The sequence below is a fragment of the Lonchura striata genome, chromosome 2 (genome assembly GCF_046129695.1).
Source record: "Lonchura striata isolate bLonStr1 chromosome 2, bLonStr1.mat, whole genome shotgun sequence".
NCBI classification, from domain to species: Eukaryota; Metazoa; Chordata; class Aves; order Passeriformes; family Estrildidae; genus Lonchura; species Lonchura striata.
The window spans coordinates 75371499-75385805 of NC_134604.1; positions in this window are offsets into that span (position 1 = coordinate 75371499).

Sequence of the window (14307 nt, forward strand, 5' to 3'; positions counted from 1 at the left end):
AATTATAGTCATAGTATAATTTTAGTCCAGATCATCTCTTATGGATCTTATTTCCACTCATTCTGTTTTTCCAGGTGGTCAACTACTTACCTGTGTTTGTGAGCTCTTTTCTGAACTGAGACATCTCTCCAAGAACTGGAAGTGATGCATAGTTATCCCAACCACTGCAAAGGTGTTAAATCTTTCTGTGATTCAAGAATAAAAAAAGTTGCACCAGAGAAAAAAATTAGAAAAATGAAAAAAGCCAAAAGCACCAAAATTACCAAGAGGGCTTTTCTATTTCATTATCCAAAGGATTTCTCATCAGTATGCTGATAAGAAAAAGACACAGATGTGTGTTTCCCATATCAAATAGTGCTTGTTATTCTGTTCTTGAGGCTGCCCCAGCAACCAGTGACCTATGTGAGAACCTGTGCTGACAAGCTCCACAGGTATCCAAGCTTAATGTAGCTCCAGAGTGCTTTTAATAGATAAGAACAGTCTATCTGTTCTGGCAAAGAAAAATAGGGCAAGCAATCAGACAACCATCTTCCATAACCTGAGTAGAATATTTAACACAAACCAAGGGTAAAGAAAACAATCTTCCTAGAACAATGCCTTGAAATGCCATTGGAAAAAAAAAAAATCATCAGTGTTTATACAAATTTGTGTTCATATATATATATATATATATATATATATATATATATATATATATGTATATATACACATACCTCTGTTTATGTGTGTGTGTATATATATATATATATGTATGTATGCATGCACTACCAAACAAATGAGAGATTGCTCCTTTGTTTGCTTAAGTATATTTACAAAACAGAAGCCCTTTCTAGATAATAGTCTATATATTCCACCTAGTAAAATGGCTAGGAGATATTATATAAAACCAGAATAACATAATGACAAAAACAGTGTTGACCTACAAGAAAATTAAGTTTTCTTTACTCATTCTAATTGTCTAGAAATGAAAATTTTTATGCTGCTGCATAAGATAGCATACAGAAAAAACCCATAAGGTTTTATTTTTTTAACACATTTTCCTTTTTATTGAGTTTTATTTCCTTTTTATTGCCAATAAAATCTACAGTAAGATGATTCTGGTGTAATACTGTGTATTGCAAATTCCCTCCTACTGAATTGCTTTTTTCTTTTTGTTGATTTATACAGACAGACAACTGAACATGGAGTACAACAGATTTTTTACATTTTTTAGATGACATTATTAATTTTTTTAAACCCTACATGTTAAAGGCTTACCTATTAATCTTCATTTAGTATGTACATTTTAAGCATGTTTCTATAGGGAATAAAGTCTGTGATCATTAATTTAAAAGAACAGAAAACAGCTTATTAGCTTACAGGTTAGAGAAGCTCTAATCACGTTTCAAGTACAAGACATCCTGAAAATTAGAAAAAATATCTCATTTGAGCAATGGGGCTGGAGTACCAATACGCTGATAAGACAGAGAGAAATGAGGAGTTTGGATGTTCCCATTCTCTCTGAATGGTCATCTCACATGACATGATCCATATCTTACTAACATCAGTATGAATGTAAGATTAATAATTCTGTGGAAGTAGATACTAGCACACTTTGTCAAGTTTTTTGTGTGATACTGAAGGAAAATGGTATAGGGAGGAAAAAGAAAAAAAGAAAGAAAGAAAGAAAGAAAGAAAGAAAGAAAGAAAGAAAGAAAGAAAGAAAGAAAGAAAGAAAGAAAGAAAGAAAGAAAGAAAGAAGGAAAGATCAAGCAGAGAAAAAAAGGCATACAAGAATGAAGAATTAAGTCATAGTTGACTGAAAGGAAGATTTATGGTACAGGGGAAGACTGACCAAATGTTCATAATTCCTGATTCCAAATGTCTAAAAATCATTATATTTGAAAGCTAGCAAAAGAGTCTAATGCTTCCTTACAAGGTGGGTGATACTTAGGTCTTCAGAGCTGTTTTTAGTGAACTCTGAAATTATTTACACAATCATCATTTTCAAGAGGTAGATATTTATGTAAAACATTAGCTATTAAAAAATTTATAACAATGGCATGAAGGCTGACAACACTGTGCAAGTTTGTTAAAAAAATGAACAAAGGAAAAATGTATTGTGTGTGTTGGCAGCATCCCTTTGCTTCTGTAATATGAAAATCAAGTGGCATAGGAGAATATTCCTTAAACTCACTGTCATTCATGCCCATTTACTGCCACTTAGGAAGCTGTCACAAAATAAAGAGTTTGCTACCATGATGAGAGATATAAGAAAAAAAGGTAGAAATAGAACTTTGTTAAAAAATTAGGTTTTCTTAAAATTCAAATATTACTTTTCTCTCACATTATATAGTCCACAGAATATTTTAGGTTCCTTTTTAGTGCTGCCATCAGTGAAACATATTCTAAGATGATAAAACAAAGATAGGTTAAACTTTGACAAGTAAAACTGAGTCAGAAACCTGCATTTGTTAAAATAAAAATGTGTTTCATGTAATTCTCTTTACTTGTCTCATTAAGGTGGTGGCAAAATTCTGTTCTGCTGAAATCAGAGAGAGTTTTGCCATTCTTTTCCATGGTGTCAGCATTTCATTTACAGATCAAACATCCACCCTATTTCAGACAGAGAGTGTTGGCTCAACTTTTCCCTTTACTCTCTGTCCCATCTCCCAGAGATTGCTTTTCTTGTAAAAGAAGGGGAAGATGATCCTGAACTACTATAGTCTACAGGATAATATTTCATGTAGTGGTCATAAATTCAGATTATGCCTGTATACTTGCAGGTTTTTGAAAGATAGAGGCTTAAGAACTTTATCTATTTACAAAGATATTCTAGCACAGCAAAAATCCACACCATATGAGATAGGAAAAAAAATGGAACAGTGACTAGCTTGCCACAAAAATTAGGTGCATTGTAATCCAGGAATAAAAATTACCAAAACCAAAACATTAAGATAATTTTTTTTTTTTAACTGGAGCATACTTTTTCTGGTTTTCTTTACCAGCTTCACTTAGTATTCCTTTTGAGCATCAATAAGAGAAGAAAAAGAACAATAAAGAATAAAAAGGACAGTAGGAATCTAGGAGGGAAAAAAAAGGTGAATGTATTGAAAATTAAGATATAAGTAAATAAATAATTCAGACATTGAAACAATCAGATTTTTAAAGGAAAAATAAAAACCTAGACCACAAGCATAGTCTCTTACTTACTTGTCTTAAGCTGTAACTGAGGGGCTTGTAGACACACAGACACCACTCTATGTTCTCCAAAACATGCTGGGACACAAATTTTTCTAAACTAAAATCCAACAATAAAAACACATTCATTTTCTTTCTAGGACAAGTATTTCAAGCACAGAGGTCCTGAAATGTAATTGCTGTTCTCTGGTGAGACTTATCCTGCCTTACTCATCAGTGGAAGCAAGCTAGCAAGGTCTGGAGTGTACCCCAAGATGGCTTTGTGCTGTTTTCCAGGAAAGCATTTAAAATTGAGTGTATATTCTCTGGACGAATATTCTTAGAAATTTCTGTCAGTAAAAAGCCTGAAACATTTCAAGAGCTCATTTGCTACAAGCACAGAGCCTGCAGGAGCACTGGGAGGTTTATGTGGTTGGCTGCAAGGGGAGGGAAAGGCGCCACCAGTTTGCTCCATGGAAGGTTTATTCAGCCAGTTTATTCAGACTGCACATGCAGCCAGGCTCTCTATGTCCCTGCCTGGAGAGCACTTAGCTTTAAGATGCCCCTTGTTGCTTATTTTTTTCCTCTAGCAGTTTAATCTTAGGTCACCCAGAGGTCAATCCAATTCGTATGTTGCTGAGATAGGGCTGTAAGCTATATGAAAGAAACAGTGGTTCATTATTATGGAAAAGCACAGTGTGCTTACTTTCTCTTATTTTTCCTTTCAGCTTTAATGACAGTGAGGAAGCTACATTGGTAAAAGCTACACATTAGGCTTCTCCATGGGGAAAGAAGTGAAAAAGTGAGATTTTATGCATGAACAACGGGATTCAACTAAAATGAACTAAGAAAATTTTTCCCTGACTTACATGGAAGTCATGATCTTTTTACAATATATGTTCTTCAGGATTTAAGATTCCCAATGTAAAAAATGTGTGTAATTAGTAAACCTCATAATATATGGAAAAAAATAGGTGTGATTTTGCTAGATTATTTTGTAGATTATACGTAAAACAAAGAGTTTATCACATATTATCATTCCATAGGAGTTTCAAGGTATGGATATATTCTATGGGGCATAACTGGTCCTGGATTTACATCCTCTTTTGACATATTTTTCCTTAATAAACAGGCAATTTTGTTCTGACACAATGAAAACAAGACATGTCACTACAGATTTGTCTTTCAACTATATTGTATAAGGCCTTCAAATTATTTTTTGAAGTTTTTCTCTGCTGGACCACACTTGAACAAATATTGTCATTCTTACTGACATTGGTGTTCCTTTTGATAAAATCCAATTCATCCTGGTTTTGATTGTGAAACCAATATAAAGCACATTTTGCTACCATTGCGTCTTGACATTTGGAATTATATACTCCAAGTCACATTGTATAAGCTCATTATGATCAGCAACAGGAAAATGTTTTTTTTTTCTTTAAAGGAACTATCCAGAAACTGATTAAATCACCTGCACTGCCCAGTTACTTAATTCTTTACCATTACAGCAACTTCTACTTTCTTGTCAATAAACTCCTTGCAAACAATCAAGTCACTCATTTGGAATAAATGATTGGTTGACCTCTGATAGCTGTAGAAGACAAATGTATCAACACAAAGATACGACTTATGCTTCAGGAAGTCCCTGTAGCGCAGATTGTTTAAAGCTGGGAAACTAGCCTGGAAAAACTATCACAATTTCAATTTTTTTCCTAAACATCATCTATAAACCATTATCAGATGAATGATAATGAACTTTGGTTCACTAACAAGCTACATGAACTTTGGTCTGACCTACATAATTAATATTTTTTTGTTGAGTGATTTGTTCATTTTTCAAGCTTCTGTTCCTTTATTATTTAATCTTTAATGTAGTACCAGTCAGAAGGAAGAGGGGCTGGGGTAAAGAATTTAGAACTAGTCAAGAAGCAATAAATTCAAATGTTCTATGGTATTAGATAAAGACTAAGAAATTAAAACTGAAACTGCACATATTAAAATGTATTCTGAACAATGAAGGTGTCAATTGACCACACAGAAGAATCTGGTGCTGTTTGACTTAAGGCAACCTGGACACCACACATGGGTGGGAGATATGGTACAGGGTTGGTCTTCGTCCTTCTGGAGTTGCAGACAAGGGTCTAGGACTACTGCCCAGGCTGGCTCAAGCAGCTATAGCTATCTTTGGTTAGGCAAAGCAATTGAATCTGTTGGTACAGCACCTCCTTTTGCTCATTTATCTCTATGAACTTGGAGCTTTGCTCTTCAATCTGCCCCTAAGTAGCTTCTACCTGACCTACATATTGCAAATTTAAATGTTTTTCTTTAGTTTTTGAGGCTTCATTGATTTAATATAACTCTATCTGCAGCTTCACCTTATTTGTATATTTCTATTATCACATCCACAGGTTGTTTCAACAAGAACACTGTATGTTGCTATTCTATTCTTCATGACAAGTACAATACCTGGCAGTCCTGGGAACAGATCCATGTAGGGATTTCAAGCAAGGACCATCTTTGCTGAAGTTGTGGTTTTTTTGTTAGAGGAGGCTGCGCTGATCATGGAAACAATAATAAATTTTCATTGACTATTTCTGTGTCTGTTAATAGATGATAACTCTGAAATTATGCCTGCCAAAGCTAAGCACAGTTTTAGAGACTTCTGATAGCCTCCGATATTTCTGTACTAAGATACTTACAATTAATGTATCTTTACAGAGAGGAAATTTAGACTATTGTGAGAATTTTTTATAATAACTAATTTTGTTCCCCTGAAGAGAGAGAACTACATTACTAATCTGATATTCAGGATTCTGAATCAACTTTTGCTTTCATGTTAAATTTCCCCATGGTTTCCTTTACTACTTTGTTTGGTTAAATTGTCCTTTTGCTCAGCTCAAAACACCATGAGCTTTACAACAGACAGCATCCTTCAGTGACAGTGTTGTTTTGTTTTGCTTGAATAAAAGGTAGCATTTATGTTCTATTAAAGGAAGAAAAGCAGAGGATAAAAAGAGGTTTTGTTTGCATGTTTGCTTTGCTTCCATTTCCCAGAGTTCATTCCAGGATGCAAAATACAGAACACAGTGGTAGAAACTGCACCAACTCTATATGATGCATTATGAAAATACTTTTATCACATTGGGAAATAAAGGCAGGAAACTGTGTCACAGTTTATGGGACATAAAACAGTCAGCCATCTCACTGTGATTGAAGCAATACAGTTTATAAGCTCAGGTTCTGTGTGCCATGATCTCTGCTGGAAAGCCTTGAGCACTGGGAAGGCTGAGACCCTTTAGCATCTCTCCTGTGGACTAAGGGAAAATATTGCATCATAAGGCAATTGCCTTTTCCTTTTACCTTCTTTTATAGAATTTTCTTTTCTTTCAGCAAACAAGCGATAATACCTTGCACTATGACACTGCCATTTGAAATATTTGCTGCACAAGCAAGCAAACAGAGTGGTGTATATACTGTTTACTCACTCCTGCTCATTTATATGTAAGACCAAGGATGAATCAGACTTGGGTATAGACCTGTTTAAATCTTGTTTTTTAATCCTAGTTTACTTAATTCTTGGTTGAAAGACAAGCCAAATTCCAGGACTTATCAGAGCATTACATGAAGTTAACCTCCAGCGCTATTCCCCATAAAACTCTGATAAGCACATTTTAATAGTTCACAGTCAGCTAGAGTAAGATAGTCACAGAGAGTTTTTCTCAATAAATTACTGTTCCCTGTAAATCAATAGCATTGAAAATACCAAAGAAGATAAGTATATGGAATTCACTAGTTGTGCTTTAAACGTAAGTACAGTCCACTTAGAGAAAGGATTAGCCACAAAGTTTATTGGTGTTTTTATTCACACTCCACTGCTTTTACTGGTGTCTAACAAGTATAGAGGACCACTGCATGATGCCAAGTGTTTGAAAAGGGAACAGCTGTATAGATTTACATCTTGCTCAAGAAATCTGCCTCTCTTCTGAGACACTATTGTCTAAAAATTCTACTTGCCAGCTATCATTATTCTGAGAAAAAGGGATGGCTCTTTTTTTCAAAACTTTTGAAAAGCTTTGCTAGAGAATTTGATGAGTCATATATGTAACTGCCTATTACATATTTGATTTAAAATAATGCTAAAAAACAGCATCAAACTCATTGTCTGAGTTTTAGTTTCTTTCTGATGGAGAATATACATGAAGAATGTGCTACACTATTTCTTTTTGCTGTATTTGAATTAATAATTATCTGATTATTCAGGAGCTTCCAAATAACAGGAACATCTTGCCCTTTTGGGGCAATAGTAGTTCATGGACTAGGAGATTTCATTTTATTAATTTAAATTATCAGTGTTACAAGATTATCCTTTTTTTCTTTCAGTCATTCCAAGTCATACATGCATATACCATTCTAATTCATCAGAAATAAATGAGAGCTTTGCAAGCAACTCAGCTGTGAAATTTCTCTTGAGACAAAGTTTGGATTCCAAAGGCTGTATCAGCACAGGGGCTTGTATTCAAATTAAAATACAGCAGTAGCTTTAGTTTCTAATGACTAATGACAAACTAAAAAACCTAAATAGACAAGAGAGGGAACATACAAGAACTGTCAACATGACAATATAGTATACAATAAATGTGGATGAGGTTCTCACAAACTTTAGCATGAAAAAAATCCCCATTAAAACATCCTTCTGATATAAGAGACGTTGTGTCACATGCAAGTTAGGTATTTCTTGTAATGAAAAGTGAGATGGTCATGATCATAAAACCTTGAGAACTAAGGAGAGAGCAAATATCGGAGTCTTTATATTTGGACATAGAGCTGCTATCCCTAGGAGAGGGTTTATATATGATCATGACATGACCATATATACATGTCATGTAAGTGACAGTACTTGTGAAATATGAGGCAAAAAAGAATAAGAGTTTATGCTCCTCCCTGGGTTTCACTGCTTTTTGTCATGAATGTGTAATGTTGCCCAAGCTGTTTTAACATTATAGAAGAGTAGAGATAAAGGATTAACTACATAAAGTATCACCACCTGCAAATAACTGGCTTTTGGTGTTGAAGATATAATAATTTTCTTCTTAATATTTCAGTCCTCTCTTTTTTTCACATTTCTCCACACAATTTGTTTGACATATTATTCTTGTTTTATATTTTTCAAAGTGTTTGTGGCTTGCTACTGCCCTATCAGTACAGAGAGATTCAATTCCAGAAATATTGTATGCATAGCTGAATTAAGAGTATATTAATTACAGAATATCTGAACCAATTTCATATTGTAACATTTAAAACAGCTTAAAAATAAACATTTTCCTATAGAAGCATCATAGATATAGAAGCATCATCAATGATGTGTGAAAAAGAAATTTAGAGTGTAAAAAAGGTTCATAACCCAAACAGATTTTATGTAGGACATAAGGTTGGAACATGAGCATAAGTGCAAGACAGTGCAAAACCCCAAGAATGTGAAAGTATATTACCTTTTCTTTAAAAAACATATAATTCTAATTTGTTGGGAAAAACATTGTCCATGCTTACACTGTATAGTAACGTGCAGTGCAAGAGCAGCTGATCCAGCACAGACCTGATTGAATTTGTTAGGCTCAGTGTTACAAGGCAGACTTAGCAGCCATCACCTAAAATGTGTGCTGGCTGTACCAGCCTGTTGCTGCATCCTGGTAAATACACTCGTAAAATCCAATATTACCTGGTCACTATACCAGCCTACTACCATGTCAATGAATATGTTGCATGTATAGCTCATATTTCAATGAAGACTGGCTCACAGAGCAAGAGCTTGATTTTATATTCCCACTCAGGGTGTCTTTCTCTACTTTTGCTGGTAAGACTATAAACATATTGGTCCAAATTGAAATGTCACATGAAATTGTTGCACCAAACCTCAGTGCAAAATTACTGTAAGTTTAGATTATATTGTTCTGTTTGTCCCAAAGGGACATATTTTGTAAGTTGTTTATATCAAAAAAGAAGGATTTTTAAAGGTATTTTCCTGGGAATTTTCATCTGTGAAATAGACATGTAATAGAATTTAGTCTCTAAATTCAATTCATCCAGTACAAGATCAGTTCTCTACTGCAGCTCTGTTGAAAAAGTATTCCAAAATAGAACATTTATAAAATACAAGCATGGATTCACTATCTGGAGTTTCATTTGCATATGTTTCATTTTTTATATCCATGTATTTATGTATAGAATGAAACATGTACAGAAAAAAACCTAAAATGGAAAAATAGAGAAATGGAACATCATTAATGATAAAGTAAAACAGTGTTTGTATAATAAACATAACAGAATTGAGTCAGTGAAATAGAGGAATTAGTTGGTAGATTTAAAACAGAAGCAAAAGCAAAACTTCCTGTTCTGCTTTCTGCCTGTAATAAGTACAGTGAAAGCAATTTTGAACTAAGTTTTTTTTTCCAGTTTAATTCAGGCATAAAGGAAGATCCATCAGTTATTCTTACAAAGCAAGAAAGATGACATTTGTCTCCCCATAGCCGGACTGCAGTGCCCCTGTATGTACCGCCTGCTGGTTAACAATGTGAGAGGACTCATTCTTTCTGAAAAAACACAACTTTTTTTAAAATAACAATCTCTGAATATACAAGAAGCTTCTCTCTAAGTTTGCAGTCTGCTTTCTGTTGTGTTTGCTACAAAATGATTGTTGCTATAATTTGGGAAGCTTCCAGTGGGCAGGCTCTAATTGTTTGCTTTCTGCAAACCCTGTATCCACCAAAGACATAGATCCATTCAATCTCTAACATATATTTCTGGTATCTTTCAGAAAAGGAGAATGTTTGCAAACAAAGCACTTTGGTATTTCTCTGTGTTCATAAAAAGGGCTAGCAAAGCCTTTTATTGAGGGCTCTGCTCCAATTACATGTGGCCAGCAGTGTGAGGCTGTGCAACGCTCTGAGTCTCAGCACTGGCATGGATGTTGGAGGATGTCCTAATGCTCTAAAGCTGGCCTCAGATGTGCTAGATATGCTTTCAGACCTGAGAAGGGGATGTGAAGGCAGCTTAAAAATCAATTATGCCCTAAAATGAAAGAGGCATGGTGATCAAGCAGGGAAAAGCATAAAAGTGGGAGGCTGAGATTTGCACTGAACAGAGCTGCCTTTCACTTTTCTCAAGCCTTCCAGGGAGCTGGATCTGCCCAGAGATGTGACAAAAATAAATGAACTAAATGTGGTGTCTTTATCATTAGCATCATTTCCCTCCCCTGAAACATCTTCCTCAAAGAAAGAATGTTCTGTTGGATGGAGTTTTGGTTCAATCCTACCTTGGCCATCATTGAATTATTTTCTGAATGCAAGTGTGAGAATACAAGAGTTTCCACAGGAGTACCACTCAGCTCATAACCTTGCCCATCTACTCCAGTAACTATCTCTTGAGAGGGTCCCCCATGCAAAGTTTAGCCAACTGTGGAGGAGCAGAATGTACAGTCATACTTGCCTGAATGAAACAGTCAGCACTTTTGATGACCTGAAGCAGCCCGATGTCGTTTCTTATTATTTAATTGTCAATAATGTGCTTTTCTTTCATGAGTTTAATAATTACTTAACATCTTCTTTGTCATAATGGTTGAAATGTTTTAGCTAGGTTTATATGTATTTTTAAAAGTCAATTATCATGTCAAAAATCATGTTGATCCCATTCCTCCTCTGAATAAGGACTTCCAATTTAATTTCTCATGAAGGTGATTTCATTTCACATTATTCTCCAGCTCCCTCTTTCAATGAGTTCGAGTATATTTAATTTTATTTTGCATAGAAATTATTGTATAGAAAGTGTCAATAAAACTTGCTTATTTTCTCTATCTCTATGAGTTCCACTGTACTCTTTTCATAAGCTGGAATCAAAGGTCAAATATTTAAGATTCAACATGTTATTTTTAAAGAGTGATTTAATCTGTTTTTATGTTTATTACCCAATAGTTCTTAAAATTTCCCTTTTTTTTTTTAACAATGAACATGAAATCAAAATGTTCATGTAACCATCTTTAGTAAATCATAGCTCTCAGACCTCTGTGGCAGTAGATGGCTAAAATCAGTCATTGTGTATATTTTGTTTTCCCATGCATGCTAATTCTCACTAATCCACACTGAATTTCATTTGCTATTTTATTACATAGTCATTTTTGACACCCTTCTGCACATCTTCACAGTATTTTTTACTTTAATAATCCTAAATAATTTAAAATTATCAGAAAATTTTATTCTCACTATTTACCTTGTTTTTCAGATAATTAATGAGTATGCTGACCAGTACATACTGGGAGAAAGGGATCTTATTTGAATGCCTTTTATTGGGGAAAAAGACTGCTTATTTTATGCTTTTTTTCCAATTTTTTTCTTTCGGCTGCAATTGATATAATCAGAGCTCTTCTGTTTGGTTTGGTTTTCTGTTTTGTTTTGTTTGGAGGTTTTATTATCCTTTCTAGGATACTCTGAAATGTAAAATGTATGATGCAAATATTTGTTTCTATGATTTTTTTTGGTCAAGACCTCCTTCTAGAAAACTTTATTGACTTATCTCTCTTCAAACAAAGTTTTTATTGTGATTTTTATAATACCTTATATTCTGGGATAATGCTGTTTTGTCTCTGCAGTATCCTGCTGTTACAGCAGCCTTTTAATACATCTGAACTTTCAGTTCTCAAGGTAAAATGTTGGACAGCAGTAGCTGATAATTATGTAGCACTCAAAGCTTCAATCCAGTATGTTTCAACTGGTATAAAATATATGTATTAAATAATACAGTATCAAGAATAATGTTTTCTAAAATTATAGAGCTATCATCAAAGTATAGGTATTTCTTTCAAAATTTTCTCATCAAATTTGAAGGATGGTAGAGATCATTTAAGGTAGAAATCCACTGGTACAAGTACTGAATACAAGACGGAAGCTATGATTTACTTACGGACAAAATAATTCCTGGACACCATTCATAGGTGTTGTTAGTCATTCATCTAAGAGAATATTACTATTAATTTCTCTGTACGTGTACTATTTGTCTCATAACCTGAAGTGGTGGAACATGTTCTGTGTTTACAGTGAACAGAAGACTGCATTTGAGTGAATAGAATCAGTGTACTTCTCTTCAAAGTGAATGGTAACCTGTGCTTGATAAAGTCATGTTTGCTTTATAAACACCACAGTACCAGGAAAAATTCATTATCTCATTGAGGATGGAACAAGCTAAGTGGGATGGAATATTCTGTTGTTATATAAATAGCAAATAATACAGAAAAGAATATATTTTAGGAAAAACAACTAAAAACATCTTTGAATTTTAAGAACACTGTAATAGGTGGCTGGGAAGGCTGTATAGACTCCATCATCAGGCAAGTCTCTCAGGAAAATGATTTAAGGATATCTGAATGTAGCATGTGAAGAGAAGTTTGGCTATATGATTTCTTGCATTTCCTACTAACTTATTTTTTTCTGATTCTATCATAACTTTTAGTCATCCCTTCAGTAAGCTCTACTTTTTATGTTAAAAGTAGAATTATCACCTTAAGATAAAAAATGTACTCTGTTAAAAGGACAAAATGTGCATGTCACTGCTTCTTCCTTTATCTATAATCCTCATACTTTTGTTTTGAAGTTTAATTTTTTAGCGTTTGAAACAGCATACACTAAGCTTTTAGAAAATCTTGTTCTGTGCATGTATTAAGCAAAAAACAAGTGTTTTGTCACACAGCTGGAAATTCATAGATTTTAGTTTTTCATGTTTTGCAGTATTTGCTCACAGTAATAGACTGCAGTTTCCTGAACTGTTTCCACAGAAAAGGCAATACAAAATCTCTTTCAAGTAATTTTGGTAAGGGCTGAGTTGTCACTCAATCAAATGTTTACCAAAGTGATATCCTTACTTCAATGAGAAGCTCAGAAGATTTTACTTTGCATTTCTCCCTACCAGTTTAATTCAAGTATTCCCTTGCAGGAATTCTGTCCAGATACCTAAATTGATTTGACTAAATGTATATGTCGCCTACCACTTGTGATGTTGTAGTGTTTCTAAGATATCTGCACAAGCCTGGCAAAAATTACATGAGTCACAGGAATTTTTCACCCTTTGAAAGGAGCAGCACAAAAGCTAGTGAGGATATCTTGAGGCATCTCAAAGCATCAGACATTTGTGGTTAGACATCAGTAATCCCACAATAACTGAGACATGCCTTTTCAGGTCTTCATTTTACCACAAGGTTGGCAAACAGCAGTCAAATGGTGATTTCCACAGCTGATAGAAAACCACTTGCTGAGTTTTGCTTTTCTTACTTCACACTATCACTCTGCTTATGCTAACAGTTTTTGCTTCGTTGATAGTGCTTTTGCATCTTTACAAAAAAAAAAAAAAAAAATGCTACTTATACTCTTCTTTCTTGACTTTTCTTTGAGTCCAGGTGCAGTTTAGCACAGAAGCTCTTAAGTATCCAAATATTTAGAGTCATCTGCAAGGTGCAATCCACTTTCACAACATGTCTATGGTGATTTGCTTGTTAATTATAAGCAAACATAAACAAATTCATATTCCCTGTAACTAGCCCATGCACTGAGAGTTCACAGGACTTCTCAATTTTCTCAAGTGTACAAATAGAAATGCTCTTACACTTCTGGATGAAATAGTTTATGAAATTATCTTTCACAGCTGCTTGTTACCAGACTTGCAGCTGAGACACCATAACTGATCATGTTAATTTCCAGTCCATTTTTGTGCAAAGTGAAATAGATTAGTTTAAGCTAACACTGAGGCTTTCTTAAACAGATTTACTCCTTTGCATTGAAATGGAGGATGCTTTTCCAGTGAAGCAGCTGTGACTCAAATCATTATTGTTACATGGAAAGGAGTAAAACTGAGAAAAGAGGAGACATTTGGGTAAAGAGTACACTTCAAAGTGAGATTTAGCCGAAAAAATAATGAAGGTTTTGTTTTAGGAAAAAAACCCCCTCTGATTTCTTATATCATTTGTCACGTACTCTGCATTGTGCAAAATATGTTCTGTTTGACTGAGTAAATTGTTTATTAAGCCAAAAACTAACTATGATTTTTTCCTCTGAAGCTGTCTTAGTCCCAGCATTCTTTTTACAACACTGACATTTGGAAAGTCACTGAATA